The sequence below is a fragment of the Halichoerus grypus genome, chromosome 15 (assembly GCF_964656455.1).
Source record: "Halichoerus grypus chromosome 15, mHalGry1.hap1.1, whole genome shotgun sequence".
NCBI classification, from domain to species: domain Eukaryota; kingdom Metazoa; phylum Chordata; class Mammalia; order Carnivora; family Phocidae; genus Halichoerus; species Halichoerus grypus.
The window spans coordinates 13,570,781-13,591,484 of NC_135726.1; the positions used below are offsets into that span (position 1 = coordinate 13,570,781).

Consider the following 20,704-nt stretch of genomic DNA (forward strand, 5'->3'; position numbering starts at 1 on the left):
ATTAAGTTATTGCTTAATGAGTATAGGCTTTCCTTTTGAGATGATGAAAATGTCTTGAAATAGAGGTGGTGGTTTCACAATATTATAAACATACTAAACACCACTGAATTGTATGCTTTAATATGGTTAATGGTAATTTTATGTTATGTGGATTTTACTCAATAAAAAAAATCCCATAAAAGAAAAAAAACAAAATAGTCTCCCTACATATTTTTAGTTAATATTTAACATTTCTGAACTAAGTATGAAGAATTGCAAATGAAGTAATTTCCGGTACATCATATGATATTGATGCACTGCTGGGTGCGCAGAGGGCGGCTCTCCAGTGTATCATAAATAACACTTCAAAATAAAACTGTTACATCATTCTTTTAAATATATCTATATAATCTTAATGCTCTAATTTGATACCCCATCGCCTATTTTTTTAAGTTAACCTCTATCCCCAACGTGGACCTTGAACTCACGACCTGAGATCATGGGTCGCAGGCTCCACCGACCGAGCCAGCCAGGCACCCAGCCTTATCACCTATTTTTAAAAGTACATGAACAACCTCTTCTGTAACTATAAGTTATCTTATATCATTCCTTTCTCTTCTTGGAATTATATTTCCATTACATTTCCTCTTTGTGTAATTTTTATTTTTTTAATTATTTTTTTAAGATTGATTGATTTATTTGGAAAGGGAGGGTGGGGGGAGGGGCAGAAGGCAAGGGAGAGAAAGAATCCCAAGCAGGCTCCCCGCTGAGTGCGGAGTCTGACACCGGGCTCCATCTCACAACCCAGAGATCATGACCTGAGCTGAGACCAAGAGTTGGACGCTTAACTGACTGACACCGGGCTCCATCTCACAACCCAGAGATCATGACCTGAGCTGAGACCAAGAGTTGGATGCTTAACTGACTGCACCACCCAGGCCCCTCTTTGTGTAATTTTTAAAGTTTTTTTTCCTGATCCCGAAGTCTCCAAATATTAAAAATTTCTTTTGGATTTGGTTTTTACAGTTGGTATTAGTATACAATTGATCAAAAATACATAAATATTACAAACTTTGATAAATAATATAAACAACTGGGACACCTGGGTGGCTCAGTTGGTTAAGCAACCAACTCTTGATTGTGGCTCAGGTCATGATCTCAGGGTTGTGAGATCGAGCCCCAGGTCAGATTCTGCGCTTGGGACTCTGGCCTGCTTGGGATTCTCTCTCTCCCTCTCCCTACCCGCTCTCTAAAAAGAAATAATAATATAAACAACTATTAAACATAAAAAGAAAAAAATTGTTGAAAACACAGGTCTCTTAAGAGAATGGATGGGGCTTTTCTCTTTTTTCCTGTTTGCTCATGCATTCATGAATAAATATTACCTCTTGCTAATATGAAAGAGTTCAGTATAAACTCTCATTGCTTGTTTTTGTTTCTACACATCTAAGCACTGTTCATATAAACAGGCTTGTTATACCAACGTCAGTCATTCAGTCCTTTCAAGGTATATGCCCAAAAATCACACAGTGATAAATCATAAATAATTAGTTTTAGTGATCTATCAGCTGACAGCTAGAGTAGGTACTCCTTCAATGAATTTTTTTACATTTGTTTTTATCTTTTAATTTTTATTATTGAAAAGTTCAAGCCTGTATAAAGGTAGAAAAATAATAAAATGAATCTCCACGTGACCACCATCCAGCTTTGACAATTTCACCAACCCATAGCCAATCTTCTTTTATTTCAATCCTTTCCTGCTGTCTGTCCTCTACTCCCACCCCTTCACCACTATTGGATCATTTTGAAGCAAATCCCAAGAATCATCTTGGGATGAGAATAGAGAGAATACCTCTATAAATATCTCTTAAAAATAAGAACACTTTTAAAACAAACCAGTACACCTAAGAAATATAAATCATCCAATATCCAGCCATTGTCTAAATTTCCCTGGATTATATCATACATACTTTTGTTTTGATTTGGTTTGGATTTCAGTGTTGGTTTTTCAACTTAAGATTCTAACAATGCCCACAAATTACATTTGGCTGATTTTTCTCTTGCCTTTTTTTTTTTTTTTTTTAAGTAGGCTCCATGTCCAGCATGGAGCCCAACATGGGGCTTGAACTCACAACCTTGAGATCAAGCCCTGAGCTAAGATCAAGAGTCAAGAGTCCATGGATGCTTAGCTGACTGAGCCACTCAGGCACCCCTCTTAAGTCTTTTTTTTATTTTAATTTTTAAAAAGATTTTATTTATTTATTTGAGAGAGACAGAGCACAAGCAGGGGGAGGGGGAGGGGGAGGCAGAGGGAGAGGGAGAAGCAGACTCTTCGCCAAGCAGGGAGCCCGACATAGGCCTTCATCCCAGGACCCTGAGACCATGACCCCAGCTGAAGGCAGACACTTAACTGACTGAGCCACCAAGGTGCCCTTAAGTCTTTTTTCTTAATCAATAGATTCTTTCTCCTTGTTTTTCTTTCCCCTTGCAATTGATTTGTTGAAAAATTGGGTAATTTGTCCTGTAGATATGTTTTCCAAGTTCTGGATTTTGCTGATTACATCTCCTTGGCCTCTGTATTTCCTGAAAATTGATATTTAGATCTTGAGGCTTGATTAGATACAGATTTGATACTTTGGCAAGAGTCCTTCATAGCTAGTTTGTTTGTACTTTTTATTTCATTGGAGGTACCTAAAGTCTGGGTGTCTTTTTTGTGTGTGTGATAGGCTGTATCCATGGGTTTAGTGTTATTAGCTGTATCTACCCATTTCAAAGGTCCCCATCAGTTTTTCATCTGATGGTTTAGCAGCCATTAATGATCACTGCCTAGATCCATCATTTCATTACATGTTCTTCCTTCAATTTTAATGAAAATAAATAATTGGAAACCAGAAAATAATTTTTTCCCTAATTAGAGTCATTCACTTTCATAATTTCTGAAAAGTAGTATACTCAAATAACTTCAAGAATTATCAGATTACATAATTGTTAATATTAAGAATTATATAATTATAATCAGTTACGCCTGTTACTCTTTTTTTTTTTTTTTTAAAGATTTTGTTTATTTTTTGACAGAGAGAGACACAGTGAGAGAGGGAACACAAGCAGGGAGAGTAGGAGAGGGAGAAGCAGGCTTCCCGCCGAGCAGGGAGCCCAATGCGGGGCTTGATCCCAGGACCCTGGGATCATGATCCGAGCCAAAGGCAGACGCTTAACGACTGAGCCACCCAGGCGCCCCTGTTACTCTTTTTTTTTAAGATTTATTTATTTATTAGAGAGAGAGAAGGGGGGTGCACATGTAGGTTGGGGGAGGGGTAGAGGGAGAGAATCTTCAAGCAGACTCCCCAATGGGCATGGAGCCTGAGGTAGGCTCCATCCCATGACCCATGAGATCACGACCAGAGCTGAAACCAAGAGTCAGATACTCAACTGACTAAGCCACCCAGGTGCCCCTGCCTGTTACTCTTTCATGTAAAAGACACCTCGTTTAATCTGATATACTCAGAAAATATTGGAAAAACCAAATATTAATTCTAATGCACCATAGCTTGAATTCAATATTTTTTCAATAAAAATAATTTCCTTGGGGTGCCTGGGTGGCTCAGATGGTTAAGCATCTGCCTTTGGCTCAGGTCATGATCCCAGGGTCCTGGGATCGAGCCCCGCATCGGGCTCCCTGCTTGGCGGGGAGCCTGCTTCTCCCTCTCCCTCTACTGTTCCCCCTGCTTGTACTCTCTCGCTCTCTCTGTCAAATAAATAAATAAAATCTTAAAAAAAATAATTTCCTCATCTCACATTTTAAATACACTTTTTAATTTTATTATTTTTAAAGATTTTATTTATTTATTTGATGGAGAGAGACACAGCGAGAGAGGGAACACAAGCAAGGGGAGTGAGAGAGGAAGAAGCAGGCTTCCCGCAGAGTAGGGAGCCCGATGCAGGGCTGGATCCCAGGTTCCTGGGATCATGACCCGAGCCGAAGGAGACACTTAACAACTGAGCCACCCAGGCGCCCAAAATACACTTTTTAAAAAAGTCTTGGAGATATGTCTCATTCCACTTATGAAAAACACTCACCATATTACCTAATTGTCAACTCTGATCCTCATTTTCAAACCAATAAACTAAATCAGAATTAATTTCCGCCTGACTTTTAAAATTCAAGTAAATGTGTTAATAGGCATTTTTGAGGAATATTATAACAATTACTGAGGAATAAGTTATGGAATACATCTTGTACAACACATGACTAAAAGCAGGTAAGATTCAAATAATGCAGCTCTTATATAATTAATTTATTCATGTTTAGAATAATTTATAAAAATAATTATGCTATTTGCCATCACTTAATTATAATGTTCCAATATAATATTCAACTAACATTGTAAGTTATTTACAAAGCAAGACATATGAGGGAGGTATATTTCTTTGATGTGTGCATGTGCATATATAAATATCAGGTATTTAGCTTTTGAAACTAAAATGATGGAGGCGCCGGGGTGGCTCAGTCGGTTAGGCGTCTACCTCCGGCTCGGGTCATGATCCCAGGGTCCTGGGATCGAGGCCTGCATCGGGCTCCCTGCTCGGCACTGGAGCCTGCCTCTCCCTCTCCGACTCCCCCTGCTTGTGTGCTCACACACTCTCTCTCTCTCTCCTCTCTGTCAAATAAATAATAAAATCTTTTTTTAAAAAAAAGAAAATGATGTATAAAAATCAGAATTAACTTTACTACTTTTGCTTGACATCATGATTGAACTTTCCAATGAAAGAGAAAGGCATATTGCACTAATTAGCCCAATACTTGCATCTTTAAACATTTTATAAGTGAAATAAGATGAGGACTGAGTGCTACTGGAATAAATATTTCAGGACATGTTTTGATAAAAGTACCTTATTAACTACTGTATTGATTAATGCACAGAAAATCTGAAAGAAATCACATGAAACTTTTGTTGGCAAATTTATCCAGTATATCTTGAATAATTTGATAGTTCCCTTGAAAGGAATCAGCATTATTAACTTGTACCCTTTTAGAGGTACCTTTTCTTTCCATAAAAGACATCCTGGGGTGAGTATGGAATGAAATGTACCGAATGGAACAGTTTATCTTAAATATGGGGGGGTAGGCATTTTGAGGATTTGATGTTTGCTTTGATTTCCCAGGGTTGTTGCTAGGAGCAAAGTTTTTTCAACAATAAACTAGAGATGGGAGAGGTGAAGTCATCTGCAACCCACTATGCCAGTACACAATATCTGAATTCAGACTGTCATAATTCAGGCCAATTCCTTCCCCCCCCAAAAAATGTACAAGACAATGTAAGACAAAAGGTAGGTGGGGTTTTTTCTTTGATTAATTATTAAAGGAGCCTTTTCAGAAATCTATATTTCAAAGTGTCTCTTTGTTTGGTGCCCCAGAGGTTTTTGACTCCCTAGGGCAGTTCAGGGCAGGTTAAGAGTATGTATTCTTTATATCAAGCAGAAGGGCAGATTATGAAAGCAGTTGTGGGAAGGAGAACCCGGGGGAGCAATCAGCCCTGCTTCCACACGAAGTTGAGGATCTGGAAATAGATGCTGCTATTCCCACTTTGAAGACCACTGACCACTGACCTCCAGCTTTGAGGATATTTCCTTGGGCTGGGAAAAGGCACATACAGCAGCCTTCACCACTGACTTGCTTTGGAATTCAGGGAACATTCTTTGGCCTTCTTGTTCTAATCTGGCAAGTTGAACCAATGTCTAGTTTCCGGTTTCTTTCCATAGTGTTCTGAGAATTAAACGTGAGAAATAGTTACTACTACTACTTAGGTTTCAAATAGTACTCTTAACTTTCCAAAAGACTTTATTGTCTGGATCTGTGTTTTCCTCCCAACTGTCCCTCAAAGGCAAGTCTTCCCCTTGTGTGGAAGATGTGGGTCATGGAGATCCAGGGCAAGACTTGGCCAAAGATCTCACAGCAAATAAATGACTTGGTTGGAAATAGCACCTTCTTTCTCCACATGCAGAGCATGAAGAAATCACCAATTATATCAAATACCATCAAATTAACAGAAAGTATGAAGCATATCCAGTGTGTATACTATATATTGTTTATATAGTGCATCTGGATTTTTTTAAAATATCATTTTCATAAAGTAACAGAGGCCAATGAATATTCTTAGTCTGCTCCATCAAACTGTGACTCAGTTAACTGAAGAGCAGGAAAAAAACCCCAAAAACATAAAGCTCCCCAAAGCAGTTTCCATCCCAAGATGCATATTCATTCTTCACTGTCCAGTGATGTGTGATGCACTTTGTACTTCTGTAACCACCCTGCAAGATGATCCTTCCCAGGGCAGAATGATGTCAGCCAAACAAGGAAGTTATTTCAGGATAGATTATTATTTTTTTGCTTCATTTGAAACAAAGTTTTAGTTTATTTTTTGGCTAGTAATTCAAAAGGTATTACAAAAGAGTAAGTTTTGGGGGCACCTGGGTGGCTTAGTTGGTTAAGCGTCTGCCTTTGGCTCAGGTCATGATCCCAGGATCCTGGGATCGAGCCCTGCATTGGGTTCCCTGCTCAGCAGGGAGTCTGCTTCTCCCTCTCCCTCTGCCGCTCCCCCTGCTTGTGCTCTCTGTCAAATAAATAAATTTTTAAAAAAAATTTAAAAAAAAGAGTAAGTTTTCCTTCCACCTCTTTACCTCCCCAGAGGTAAGCAACGAGAAAGAATTTAAATCATGAAATCTGTTGTAACCCTGTACATGCCTTGGGCAACATGAGATAAGATATTTGGGGCTAATCCGTTGTCCAGGAAGTGTTTGGATATTGTAAGACCTTCATTTATGGAAGACTAAGTATAGAAAGTTGGCATCAGGGCAGGAGCTGGATGGACAGCAGAGAGGATGGAGATGACCTTGGAGCAGCACTTGGAGTACACAATGAAGAATCCAGCCATTGTTGAGAGTCCTGGGCACTGATTCACAAGGACTTAATCTGGGATGCCAGGGGATGCTGTCAGATAAGCATGCTGGGGTGATATCTGTTCTAGCCCAGCAAGCAGCTACACCAACCTCAGACCTGATATTCCTGTGGTGTGTCTAGAATCAGATAATGGGAACATGGTTCCCCTCTCTTCCTCAGTGCTGCCTGCGGAGGTGGCAGCCATCTGTTACTGGGCATCATGGCTGCCCTCAGACCTCTGGTGAAGTCCCAAAAAGAGGACCAAGAAGTTCATCCGGCACCAGTCAGACCAATATGTCAAAATTAAGCACAACTGATGGAAATCCAGAGGCACTGACAGTAGGGTGCGCAGAAGATTCAAGGTCCAGATCTTGATGCCCAACACTGGTTATGGGAGCAACAAGAAAACAAAGTACATGTTGCCCAGTGGCTTCCGGAAGTTCCTAGTCCACAACGTCAAGGAGCTTGAAGTGCTGCTGATGTGCAATAAATCTTACTGTGCGGAGATTGCTCACAATGTCTCCTCCGAAAACCACAAAACCATTGTGGAAAGAGCAGCCCAACTGGCAATCAGAGTCACCAATGCCAATGCCAGGTTGCGCAGCGAAGAAAATGAACAGACAGCTTGTGTGCATGTCATATTTGTGTTAATAAAACCATAAAACTACAAAAAAAAAAGATAACGGAAACATGATGATCCAGAAACATCATGTTATCACAAGGACAGTGTACAAAATGACTTCTTGATATCTCATATCAGTTCTCCAGAAGCCTGTCATAAGGGCTCAATGTTAATTATCTTGTAGAACTATTAAAGTTCCAGTAGTGACACCATTTCTTTAGTGTGCACTGGGCACGTTTCTATTAAGTTTAGAGTAAGCTGCTTTTGGACACTCAATGGACTGACATCAAAATATTAGTAAGAAAGGATCATGTTTTGAAGCAGCAGGTCCATGTCACTTTGTACACAGAATTTTGGTATGTTCAATAAATCTGGTTGGAGGATAAAATAAAAGTTGGCAGCAAGGTCTAATCAAGGGTCAAGGTAAACATTGACACACATCATATAAGCATAGAACAGGATGAGGGACAGAGTAAAATAATGAGTCTGGGAGAAGTGAATCATAACTGGGAGTTATGGGTGAGTCCAAAACAGGAACAGGAGTTTCCAGAAGTCCACAGAACAGTTAAGAGCAGAATAAATCCAGGTACCCAAGACCAGTGAAACAAAGTTGAACCTAGACACAGAATCCAGTCCCAAGATGGCCCCATTTCTCTGAGCTGCCCCGGAGACTGCCTCATGACCTGGAGCCCCTGCCCCTGCCTTCCAAAAGTTATGTATGACCTAAATTGCTTCATGAATGGAGAACCTTGAAATTTCAGAGCTGACAAGAAACTTAAATATTACCTAATACATCTAATTCTCAAGCGATTTGGTCCCTGGGCCCCATAATACTCTTAAAGACATTGAGGACCCCAAAGAGATTTTGTTTAAGTATGAGCCATATCTGTTGATATTGACCATATTAGAAATTAACACTAATAAAATTTTTAAGTATTTCTTAATTTATTTTAAAATAACAATAATAAACACATTACATGTTAACATAAATAACATGTTTTATGAAAAACAACCATATTTTACAAAACATAAAAATATGAAGTGAGGGCACCTGGGTGGCTCAGTTGGTTAAGGGACTGCCTTTGGCTCAGGTCATGATCCCGGGACCCGGGATGGAGTCCCTCATCAGGCTCCATGCTCAGCATGGAGTCTGCTTCTCCCTCTTGTGATCTCTCACTCTCTCTCTCAAATAAATAAAATAAAATCTTAAAAGAAAAAAAAATGAAGTGAAAAGATTGGCATTCCTTTACATTTTTGAAAATCTCTTTAGTGTCTGGCCTACAGATGACAGCGGAATTCTTATCCCTACTTCTGCCTTTAAGGTGTTTGATAGCACATGGCATGTAGCCTTGAGCAGATCACTGTAGGCACACAAGAATGGTTTTCAGCATACAGACACCTTGAAGGGCCTTGGGAACCCCAGTGGCTCCTGGACTACACTTTGAGAGCTACTGATCTGGTATAATTTGGGACTGCACTTTCCTGTCATGCCACTTATTAGCAAAGTGACCTCTAGCGTGTGACTTAACCTTTCTACGCCTCACCTTCCTTAGCTGTAAAGCACAACTAAAAACGGAAGGTCCCTTTTATGACCACATGTCTTTCTATGGATGTTGCATCCTCACAATCATTTAGATAAATAAATGAGGTGATGGATACCTGTAAATGTTTAACACAGGGCTTGGCTCATAATAGTAACTCAAAAAACGGCTCTTCCTACTATTGTTTTTGGTAGTTATCATTGACTACATTCCAAGCAATGTGCCAGGCACCAAGGGTCACATCAAAGTGAGTAGGATGATGGCCTGAGTTGCTTAAGAATAGGGGAGGTAAGATAAATACACACCTATATAGAACAAAACAGATTATGTCAAGGATGATACAAAAAAAGGAAGAGGCTACATTCATTCATTCATGCATTCATTCACCAAATATTAATCAATTGCTCCCCACATGCCAGGAGTGATATCCAGGAGGGGGCTGATATAGAGGAACCAAGTGAGGGAGAGGGTGCGTGGCAGGAGGGAAGAGGGAGCCATGAAGGGACAGGGGTGGCCCATGCACACATTGTGTAGGCCTTTGTAGGCCAATGTGATTGGGGATAAAAGGAAATGTTTCAAGAGAAAGTGGCATTTGAGTTAGAACTTGAGAAGAGGTAGGATTTGGAAATAGAGTTGATACACAAGTTTTTTAATTCATTCAATAAACATTTGATTTTCTTGTTGAGTCTGCTCCACGTTGCACGAATAAAGGGTCCCCACTTTTTTTTAAGTTCTTTTTTTTTAAGATTTTATTTATTTATTTGAGAGAGAGAGAGATCATGAGCTAGGTGGGAGGAGCAGAAGGAAAGGGGGAAGCAGACTCCCTGCTGAGCACAGAGCCCCATACAGGGCTCAATCCCAGTACCCCAGGATCAGGACCTGAGCTGCTTAACTTAACTGCTTAACCGACTGAGCCACCCAGGCACCTCAGGATCCCTACTTTCAAAGAAGAAAATTTTGCATTTGTTTTTATTATATAAGAAATACACGCTCACTTGAAAAAATTAGAACATACAGGTTGAGCACAAATGAGAAAATAAAAACCACCCACAATCTCTTTATCCAGAGAGAATCCCTTTAGGGCCAGGATTAGAGTGAAGTCAGTGGTACAAAATTTAAGGGAGTGGGGGTGGGGCGGGGATGCTAAAAAATTCAGTAATCAAGATAAATAATATTTTAATGTAATAGTTTTTAAAAAACAAAATTATTGCAAAAAATCCAGGATGACACAATACCTAAATTGTAATAAAGGCAGGATCCCACCCTGCACTTGCCTCGCTCGGTCTCCCTCTCCTTACCCTCATTCTGGCGCTGACTGGGCTTGGTCATTCCCTGCATGTCCCCTCTTCCCCAGATCCATTCTCGGCCCTTCTCTGCCCTCCTCTGGGCTCTGGGAGGCTGATCCCTGAGGGTGGCACCAATGAGCTTCTTTGCCTTCTGGCTTCCAGTTGGGTTCAGCCAATGGGAAGCACCTGTAGGAAACCAGAGGATGGGTGTTTCTTTCCCACTCCCTCCTTTCTCATCACCTAAATTCAGGCAGTGGCTGCTTCTGCCACAGAAACAGCTCCCGTCCAGAGGCCCCTCTCCCACACCTTCAGCTTTCACAGGTCTGTGGGTGTTAAGGGCTTCCTGCTTTTGCCAGACTCCGGGTACCTCACGTTCTCTTGTTGATTCCCTTAATGCTGCTTACATTTCTACAAGTGGACCCTTTAGAAGAAATTCCCTACTAAACTGCAACTTAGGGTACCTTCTGCTTTTTAGGGCAACCTTGACTGTTACAACCACTGTCAACATTTCAGGTCTAAGATATTTGCATTTTTTAAAAAAGAAATGTGTGTTAATTTCAAGACTCCATAAAGATGATATCATAATTGTTTTATGTGATTATACTATGTGTTTAGGAAAACCGCCGCTATACTAGCTTAAAATATTCTACTTGTGGAGATTTGCTAGAGAAAAATACAAGCACAAATCACCATTCGTGCTTTCTATCTCTTTGCTACTTCCCCTCCACAGGTGACTGGTCAACCCTGCTTCGTTCTCTTCTCCTAGGCCAAACTCTCTATTTCCAACAATTTCTAACCTAGGGCCTGGGGCGACTCTAACCTGAACTGTTCCCTCAGTGAAATGCAGGGGTGGGGGAGGGCATGGTTGAGCAATGACCTGACTGTGTCACTGGGGAAAGTACTTGGAAAAAGACCCTAAAGCTAAGAGCAGTGGGGTTACCTGGGCCGTGCTTTGCTACACATTTGAGGAGTTCAAAGGGGTTAACAGCATACTTTTGCCCCACTGTCCACCCTCAACTTCTCCCAACTGGTCCCCCAGTCAGCCCTTGAAACTTGCCTGCTCCTTCCCTGGTTCTTTTGGCACCCTGAGAACTGGGCTGTGTGCGAAGCTTTGTGACTTGGCTTCCCCAAGACCCATGTGCCAGATTCAAATCTAGGCCAGTGTAGGAAGCTAGAAGAAGCTGAAAGAGCCAGCCTGTCAGTGTAGACATCCTTCTCACCCCCTAAATAAATTGTGCTCATGTTCATTCAGTCCTCACTGCCTACTGATTACACTTCATGCTTATCTGACTACAGATGTGAAAAAACTGGAAGGAATGTACATTGAGTAAAAGAAAACACACAAGGGAGCCCAGACAATGTCTCCTCCTGCCTGCTCTCCTAGGAAGCGGTGGCTGGAGGAGGATGTGGTGGGGAAGACGGAGCTCCTCAAGAGGAAGAAAACAAAGTTCTTGGATGGAGAAAATGTGAGAAAACCAGGACAAAGTGAGTAAAGTGAGCATCCACACTGAAGACTCAGCTAGGCAGAAAAAGTAACCACACCTGGTGGGGCCCCTGGGAGGGGTCAAGGTGTCATGGGAAGGGCTCAGCACACAACTGCAGGAGTCCACGGGGGAACCCCTGAGGGGCAGCACTGACATTTCCTTGATGGCTATAGGAAGGGAATGGGAAACCTCCATTCCCAAACATTTTAAAGAAGAAAAACATGAATCTAAGTGGAGATGGTTTTGGGTGTTGTCCCTTAATCTTCTGCTTAAATTGTTAGGAGAGTTTAGAATTTTCCTTTTTGCTTTTTGGTTCTCTCTCTTTGGATTCACAACATTAATGGAGCTCCTACTGTGTACCCCAGCCTGGTGCTGGGGACACAAAAGGGAGGAACCTCAAGGCTCCTACAGTCCAACAGGGGAGACAGACACGTACAGGAATATGCATAATTACAGACGTTCGTACAACCCAGAGAATGATCATTTCTATCGGGGGATGTGGGGGGTAAGAGGAGACAGAATTGGGCATGGGGATAAGGAAAGGTTGCACAGACAAGGCATTTCTGAACAGGGTTTAGAAAGCTGAATGGGAGTTTGCAAGGTGAAATTGGGAGTAAGGTGGAGACGAGTTCCACTTGAATAAAAAGGAACAGTGACACCCATGTAGCAAATACAATCAGTGGATTAGGAAACATTTTTCAAGAACACAATGACCCCCTCACACCCAAAAGGTAAATACTGGGGCGCCTGGGTGGCTCAGTCGTTAAGCATCTGCCTTCGGCTCAGGTCATGATCCCGGGGTCCTGGCATCGAGCCCTGCATCGGGCTCTCTGCTCGGCGGGAAGCCTGCTTCTCCCTCTCCCACTCCCCCTGCTTGTGTTCCTGCTCTCGCTCTCTCTCTCTCTCTCTCTGTCAAATAAATAAATAAAATCTTTTAAAAAAATAAAAAATTTAAAAAATTTTTAAAAATTCTTAAAAAGAAAAAAAAAGGTAAATACTACCAAAACCCAGGTGAGATGTGTCCTTGGAAAAGGTGCTTAAGAAAAGTTTATCCCAATATTGATTCTGGTATTGGCTACATGGAGTCCCAATCGGTATTACTTCTGACTTCTACCCCTGGCTGTAACAGTTTTTTATAGAACTGGACAAGCAGAGACAGGGGAGTGTATTAAAAGCAGAATAAAAGAAAATGAGACAGCCCAATAGCCAGAGGGGGAAAAATAGTAATTCATGGACTCCTGACACAACAGGCTAAGTGACTATCTGCAGGAGGACAGCATATCTTAGGACTTCAAAATAATTGCTTGGTCATTTGCAGCCAGCATAAAGCATAAATTTAATATGACTATTAAATGTGTTCCTGTGAAAGCCATCCACACAATACTGTTAGAATCTAGCAGTTAAGATTGACCCTACCCTTCATTATATCACTCCTTTGCTCAAGAGCTGTTTATCCTCTTCTGAGTAAAAGATAATGTTAAAATGTCCCTAACCTTATATTCAAGGACTTCCACAATTGGAATCCATTCTGCCCCGCCACTTCCATCCTTTTATAAAAAATGTACATATTGGGGCGCCTGGGTGGCTCAGTCGTTAAGTGTCTGCCTTCGGCTCAGGTCATGGTCCCAGGGTCCTGGGATCAGGCCTCGAATCGGAATCCCTGCTCAGGGGGAAGCCTGCTTCTCCCTCTCCCGCTCCCCCTGCTTGTGTTCCCTGTCTCGCTGTGTCTCTCTCTGTCAAATAAATAAATAAAATCTTTTTTTTAAATGTACATATAATTGACATCTAACATTATATTAGTTACTCCCAGTCTTGTTTACTATTTCTCTGCAGAATCTTCTTTGGTAAAATTACTTTCTAAGCCCCCAAAACATGCCATGCCAGGTGATTGCTGACCTTTCACAAAAACGATACTCTCTGGCTACAATAAAAAATATAAGAAACAAGTGTTGGTGAGGATGTAGAGGAAAATGAACCCTCGAGGACTGTTGGTGGAAATTCAAACTGGTGCAGCCACTGTGGAAAAGAGTATGGAGATTCCTCAAAAAATTAAAAACAGAACTACCGTGTGATCCAGTAATTCTACCACTGGGTATTTACCCAAAGAATATGAAGACACTAATTTGTTTACTGCAGCATTGTCTATAATAGCCAAATTATGGAAGCAACCCCAGTGTCCATCAATAGATGAATGGATAAAGAAGAGGTGAGATACACACACACACACACACACACACACACACACACACACACACACTGAAATATTACTCAGCCATAAAAAAGAATGAAATTTTGCCACTTGCAACAACATGGATGGGTCTAGAGGGTATAGTGTGAAGTGAAATAAGTAAGTCAGAGAAAGACAAATACTATGTGATCTCACTCATATGTGGAATTTAAGAAACAAACAAATGAACAAAGAAAAAAGAAACAAACAAAAAAACCCAGACTGTTAACCATAGAGAACAAACCAATGGTTACCGGAGGGGAGGTGGGGGGGGGATGGGTGAAATAGATGAAGGGGATTAAGAGTACACTTATCCGTGATGAGCACTGAGTAACCTATAGAATTGTTGAATCACTATATTCACTTGAATACAGTACACTTGAAACTGATATAACACTGTATGTTAATTATGCTGTAATTAAAATAAAAGAATGATATTCTTACCTTCACACCCCCATACGTGACTAGGTTACTAGATATCTTTTCCTCTGCAGACCACTAGTTGAAATTCTCTTTTTTATGTTAATATTCAAATAGTGTTTTTTTTTAAAGCAGTGCAAGTTTCTTGACATTATTAAGAAATGTCAGTAATTACAGTGGTTTGGTATGGATATGTAAGGATATGTAGGACTGAGTCATATCCACTTACACCCTACTCTTAAAAGTATATTTATGGGATTTAGATTATCTTTAAACTGCCTACACAATGTAATAAACTATAAAACTGAGTGCCCAGTGTTTAAGGCATGACCATTGCACCTGAGGTAGAAAAGCACTTTCATCTGGAATAAGAGCTTATTTTTTATTGTAGTTTCACATAACTTGTTGAGTCAGGTTTTCTGTGGGTGAGTTCACTTGGTCACATTTAGTTATGGGTAATTTTGCACCTGTTGTGCAGCAAGTTCCTTTTTAAAGCTTGAACAAAGGTTCATTCATTCATTCCTTTCACAAGTTTCACTGAGCACTTTCTACGTGCCAGGCACTGTGCTAGGTGCTAGTTATACAATAAAAGGTGACCGTGTTCTAAAGGAGCTCCCCAACATTGGTTGGGGGGACAGGGCTAAGGCTTGGGGCAGAGCTATGCCCGAGGGATTCTGTAGCAATGATCCAATGCCACTGCCATGCTGAGTAACAACCAACCACATAATTTCAGTGATATATGACCATAACTGTTAATTTCTCATACATCTGGGGTAGTGGCCTAGGCAGTTCAGTTGATCTTGGTTGGGCACCCTAAAGGGCCTGGCTGCTGTTGGCTGATCTAGAATGGTCTCATAAAAATGACTCATCTCGGGGTGCCTGGGTGGCTCAGTCATTAAGCGTCTGCCTTCGGCTCAGGTCATGATCCCAGGGTCCTGGCTTTGAGCCCCGCCTCGGGCTCCCTGCTCAGCCAGGAGCCTGTTTCTCCCTCTCCCACTCCCCCTGCTTGTGTTCCCTCTCTAGCTGTCTCTCTCTCTGTGTCAACTAAATAAATAAAATCTTTAAAAAAAAAAAATGGCTCATCTCTGCTTCATGTGTCTCTCGTCCTCCAGCAGGATGTTCTCATGGCTGTGGCTCAGGCACAAGAGGAAGTACAAGCCCAACTACACAAGTGACTTTTAAGCTTCTGCTTAAAAACCTCCCACTGGTCAAAGCAAGTTGCATGGCTGAGACTAGACTCAGAGTTATATGGCACAGGGCACGGGTACAGAGACAGGAGAACTGGGGTCAGCACTGCAATCTATCACAGGCTATGAACCCGCAGACCAGGGGCACCTAACTCAGCCTATGGAGATAAGGAACGGTGTCCCTGAGAAGGTGATGTTGACTTGAGTTGAATCTTGAAAGAGAACAGAAGTTAGCTAGATCAAAGAGAAGGGAAGGAACGTTTAGCAGAGCAACCCACATGAACTAAGAAGAACTTCAGAGATTGCAAGTACCCTTTACCTTTTCTCCCCATTTTCTGTCTGGAATTTAGAATGTGAGTCCTAGATATGCAGCAGCCTTCTTATGACCATGACACAATAATCATCAGATTGAAGGTCTACAGAAAGATAGCACCTAACAGCACCACTGAGCCACGACAATGGCCTTGTCATCTGGGTCAGCACCCAGGAACTCCCTGCCAGTCAGTGCTGCAAGCACCACCATTACCTTCCTTTCTTCCTTAGTTAAAACTCCAGTTCCTTCAGTCGAGCTGACTCCAGATGTTGTGCATCATTTGCAGAAGTGTTAATACTAGTTCTCTCAAGGATGAAGTTTCTAATTTTCTGGAGTTTCAGGTGCTCTGGATAAGACAACACCCCTGCCCTGCCTCTACATCATCACTGCCAAGCATCAACAAGTGCACCTCGGACTCCCAACAGTATCCAGTTTGGCCACCTTGAGACCATAGACCACGTCAATAGACCAATGATGGTCCTCCTTGAGACCATCATTATCTGTTATCATGATTCCTTTTATCCAGCTTCATGCCAGTCACACAAGGAGCCGAGGATCCTAGGTTGTTCATTATCAGTTGCATTTCATCAAAAATGGCCCTGTACATCCCGTTCTCTGACCCCATTTCCCAGATCCCCCACCTCCTGAAATCCTTAGGAATTCATTGTCAGGATCAGCAAAATCCTTCTTTTTTCAAAGTCTCTGAATTTTTTCTTCACCTTTTTGCTCTAAAGGAAACTGGGGTCTCCTTTGAGGATGCTGCTTCCTCTGCAGCCCTCTCAGGTGGTGGCTGTTTTTCTCCCACATCCCACAGTGGAATAATCACTGTCCTCTATTACTCTCTAATATTCCCCATTCTGCTTCCAGACCATTCTGCTTCCCTGCTTCTTAACACTGACCAACTTTGATTCTGATGTTAACCAGACTATGCTACTCTCATTCCAGCCATATGGCCACTCTCCCTTTGTAACCCAGCTCCAACACGATCTCAACATCCTTAGAGATGATCCTTCCAAAATGCTTATTTCTAAAATCCTTAACCTCCTCCCCTCAAAAAGCCTGTCCTCCTCCTTAGCTCAGTTATTCCCCTCATGTCCTTGTTTCACCTCTTATCCTACTTAGATTCTGTGGCTTTTTATTATAATCACTCTTTTGAATACATCCTTGGTTCCCTTTCTCCTCTCTCACTTCATTCTACTCTCTGACAGAACACAAGCCTTAATTAAATCTAACTCTCCACCTATGTCTGCACAAGTGCAACAGCTGAACATGGCTGGAAAATTCACACACCTATGCCAACTGCTCTCACTTTAAGTTTATGACCACATACCTTGCAGAGGCCTTCAATGTCACTCATCAATCCCATTTACATTACCTGAGTATACTTACTAACCCATCCTCATTAATGGCCATTCCATATCTTCTCCTCTCTCTTTAAACTTTCCACAACTTCTTTCCTATCCTCAGACTCAGATGACAACCTTCTCAACTAGTTCAGCAAGAAAATAAAAACAGTAAAAAGAGAATGTTCACAAACTCCCAGAACATTATCTCCCCACCTACCTGCATCTAGGCTCATTCAGTCCACCTTCCCTCCTATTAATAAGGACGAACTATATGTGCTCCTAACTTGGGCCAACTCTCCACTCGTGTACACCTTATTCCACCACTCTAACCATTCTCATCTCTGTCCTGGACCATTTCCACCAATAAGTAAACAAGCTGTTATTTCTCCCATCTTAAAACAAAAAACTGTCTCTTGACCTCACTTCCGTCTACTATCCCATTTCTCATCCCCTTTAGACACTGTCAGTTGGCTATCTTCCCTACTTCCAATTCCTTTCCTCCCAACAGATTTTCATGCCTATGACTCCACAGAATGTCCTTTAGTCAAGATCATTAATAACATCGATCTTGCTACATCCAATGGTCAATATCTTTCTTAATCTTTCTGAAGCTTTTAACACAACTAAATACTCCTTTCTCCTTGATACACTTTTTTCTCTTGGCTTCCAGGACACTATACCCCCTCGTTTTCCTCTTTTTTTTTTTTTTTTTTAAGATTTTATTTATTTGACAGAGAGAGAGCACAAGCAGGAGGAGCAGCAGAGGGAGAGGGAGAAGCAGGATCCCTGCAGAGCAGGGGGAGCCCGATGTGGGACTCGATTCCAGGACCCTGGGATCATGACCTGAGCCAAAGGCAGTTGCTTAACCAACTGAGCCACCCAGGCGCCCCCTCGTTTTCCTCTTAACTTGCTAGCGATTCCTTCTCCAGTTTCCTTTGTCCTCTTCTCTATCTTCTCACTCTTTCAGAATGTTCTCATCCAGCCTCATGGTTCTACATACTATCTCTATCTTGACAACCCTTAAATGTGTGTCTCTAGGCTGGACCTCTCCTTTGAACTCCAGACTGTATTTACCTGCCTACTCCAACATTCCTACTTGGATGTCCAATAGGCATCTTGAAATTAACACATCTCAAATCAAATACCTGATTTCCACCCCAAACCTAATTCTTCCCATTTTTGAAAAATGGCAACCATATCCTTGAGTCAGCCCTGACTTGTCTCTTATCCCCACATCTGATCCATCAGTGAATTATTTGACTCTATCTTTAAAATATATGTTTTAATAGATATTGTGGAATCTACTACCTTCACTGCTACTACCCCGATCCAAGCCATTAGTCTCTTGCCTAGCCTCCTAGCTGATCTCCTAGCTTCTGCCCTTAACTCTGTTATGGTTTATTCCCCTCACTGTATCCCAGATGATCCCTTCAGAATATAAGTCATTCAAATTCATACCCTCCAGTAGCTTCCCATTTCACCCAAAGTAGGAATCAAACTCCCACTAATAAAGACAAACACTCAACTTCCTTATTTACTCCCCAATTACTCATTCTGACTAGTCACACTGCTTTCCTTGAGATTCCTAGCTTAGTACCTCTGCACTTGCCTGTTCCCTTTGCTTGGAATGGTCTTTCCTCAAATATTCTCTTGCTTTTTCCCCCCCTCACATCCTTCAAGTCCTTGCCAAAATGTACTTTCCCTGACGCCTCAATTTAAAATCGGAACAATCCCCACCACAATCTCTATCTTCTTCTTTCCTTATTTTTCTTCATAGCACTTACCACAATCTGATATTCCACACATTTTATTTATGTGTTTGTCCCCCATCCAGTAGAATGAAAGTTCCACAAAGGCAGGAAATTTTGTCTTTTATTCACTGCAGTTTTCAGGGCCTTGAGCAAAGCCTGGTATGTAATAGGCAACCAACAAATATTTCTGGAATTTATTGCATGAAGATTAGGATGGAGGGAAGAGAGACACCTGCTCTTAAAGGTACTTAATGGCAGGCCAAAAAAATTTTCACCTTGTCTATAATGAGCTCCACTGCAGCATTTCATCAGAGAAGTGATTAGGATTGGATCTATACAATGAAAGATCACTCTAGCTGCAGGGTGAAGCAAAGACTGGAGAGAGTAGGATTGGAGGTTGAGGGAAGAGTTGAGGGGTTGTTGGCAGAAATTCAAGCAGGAAAAATTGAGAGCCTGAGCAAAGATAGTGTCTGTGAACAAAAAGAAAAGGAAGCAAATTTGAGTTATATAAGGGTGACCAATGTGGTACATGGGGTTAGAGACCACCAGAAGACATCTCTTTACTCTCCTCAGATTTCATCCCCAGAAACTCCTTGTCTAGGCTATCATGGATCACCTATATAAAGCTCTGGAGATCTTCTGAAAGCCTGGAGGTAGAATTCTCATCTCAGATTATATCTTGGCCCAATTCCAAATAAGGCATCTCTTGTCCAATAATGTCCAGCTCCTGAACCACCACCGACACTGAGGTTTAGGAGGAACTCCTGACTCTTTATTCCCCATTTTCTCACCCTCTCTGTCCTATTAAGGGGCCTCAAGAAAGTAAGAACCAACAAGAAACTTAATACCATGTTTACCTTTTCCTTCATCCTGACCTACCCTAATCCGACTTGTTCTCCCACTACTGAAACAAATACTTTTAACACAGAGATAAAGGCCAAGGGATCCCCAGTCCGGTCTCCGCCCCCAGGGCCCAGCTCAGGGAAGCAGGTTCTACTGAAGGCAATTGTCCATTTGATAATAGGATTTATAGCAACCGAAATTCCCTTCCTGGCACACTTCTTCAGGAGGTGCTGGCTCTCTAGGATGCTGAGGTCCAACCTGTGCAGCCCGCAGATGCTCAACCAAAGTAGAAAGCTCTAGTCCTCCAGAATCCATTCTCTAAATCCAGCCTGTACCCTCGTCAAGCCTAACACCAGCATTTACATGGGTAAATGCTTATTACATAGTAACACAGAGCTGGTGACCAATGTAGGGAGGGTAATGTCACTCAGGTTTCAAGTCTTGACATTCACATTGCAGGTTCCATATTGAGTAAAGTGTAGAATTCTGGAGCCCCCATGTAAAAAGGAACTCAAGGAAAGCCCAACTGTTCTTTTTTTTTTTTTTTTTTTTTTTTTTTGAGGGCGGGGAGGGGAAGAGGGAGAAGGAGAAAGAGAATCTTAAGCAGACTCCATGCCCAGCACAGAGCCTGACATGGGGCTTGATCTCACAACCCTGAGATCATGACCTGAGCCGAAATCAAGAGTGGGACATTTAACCAACTGAGCCTCCCAGGCACCCCTGACTGTCCTTTTAATGTCAGTGAACAGGAAAGACATGTAGCCAAGT

General features: G+C 41.7%; 1 protein-coding gene and 2 pseudogenes across 2 annotated transcripts in view; 2 read left to right on the plus strand and 1 right to left on the minus strand.

Moving 5' to 3' along the window:
• LOC118524070 (uncharacterized) overlaps window positions 1-20,704 on the minus strand; it is a 112,926-nt gene that overhangs the window by 51,041 nt on the left and 41,181 nt on the right. The gene's annotated exons all lie outside the window — the stretch shown is intronic.
• LOC118526491 (ragulator complex protein LAMTOR5-like) lies at window positions 6,859-7,663 on the plus strand (annotated as a pseudogene).
• Window positions 7,122-7,578, plus strand: LOC118526490 (large ribosomal subunit protein eL32 pseudogene; annotated as a pseudogene).